Below are 899 nucleotides of genomic sequence, written 5' to 3'. Positions count from 1 at the left end.
AGCCCGATGCGGGGCTCGATCCCAGGACCCTGGGATCATGACCTGAGCCAAAGGCAGAGGCTTTAACCCACTGAGCCACCCAGGTGCCCCTCAGATGAGGTTCTTAAAGCTTGGATTTTGCATTTCTTTTGGTTGACAGAGTTCCTGGTCTCCGTCAGTCCTGGCCCTAGTTTTGCTCTGTAAGGTGCAAGGCTCTGGAGACGCACTTATACCCCACACGCTATTTGACTTCAGCCTCTACCCTCTGGTTGGCTTCCCTGGTCCAGGAAACTAGCAGCTGGAAGGGACCCCCGCCGGCTCCATGGCACAAGTTATGGCAATGCCTAACATATCTGCAAATCCACACTTAAAGTTGAATTACATAGAAAGAAAATTATAATCCTCAAAATGCCACCCTAGCTCTTTCATCGGGGCTGCGGACATGCCATCCAGACTCAGAAAGACCTGGAATCATCGGGGCCATGGGACCCAGGGGAGCCAGGGGAGCCACGGGAGCTACAGCCACTGCCCCGTGGGCAAGCTCCGGAAGCACCCAGGAGGCTAGGGGGATGTTGGCGGCAAGCGTCACCCAGGATCAGCTTCCACAAATATCACCCAGGCTCCTCTGGCAAAGCTGGTCTGAGGCATCACGACCACGTAAAGAGGAATGGGAGCTTCTGCCCTACCGTCAACCTTCATAAACTGTGGACCTTGGTCAGGAAGCAGACACGGGGAAATGCTGCCAAAACCACACGGGGGCAGCTCCTATCACTGATGTGGGCGATCCGGCTACTACAAAGTTTTGGGGGCGGCAAAGCTTCCCAAACAGCCTGTCATCGTGAAGGCCAAATTCTTCAGTAGACGAGCTGAGAAGATACAGGGTCGGGGGGAGGAGTGGGGCCTGTGTCCTGGTAGCTTGA

General features: G+C 55.2%; 1 pseudogene; it reads left to right on the top strand.

Moving 5' to 3' along the window:
• The first annotated feature begins 421 nt into the window (after positions 1–421).
• LOC125092088 (60S ribosomal protein L27a-like) lies at positions 422–899 on the top strand (annotated as a pseudogene).

This window comes from Lutra lutra, chromosome X (genome assembly GCF_902655055.1).
Source record: "Lutra lutra chromosome X, mLutLut1.2, whole genome shotgun sequence".
NCBI classification, from domain to species: Eukaryota; Metazoa; Chordata; class Mammalia; order Carnivora; family Mustelidae; genus Lutra; species Lutra lutra.
This window is presented reverse-complemented; position numbering and strand designations above follow the sequence as displayed.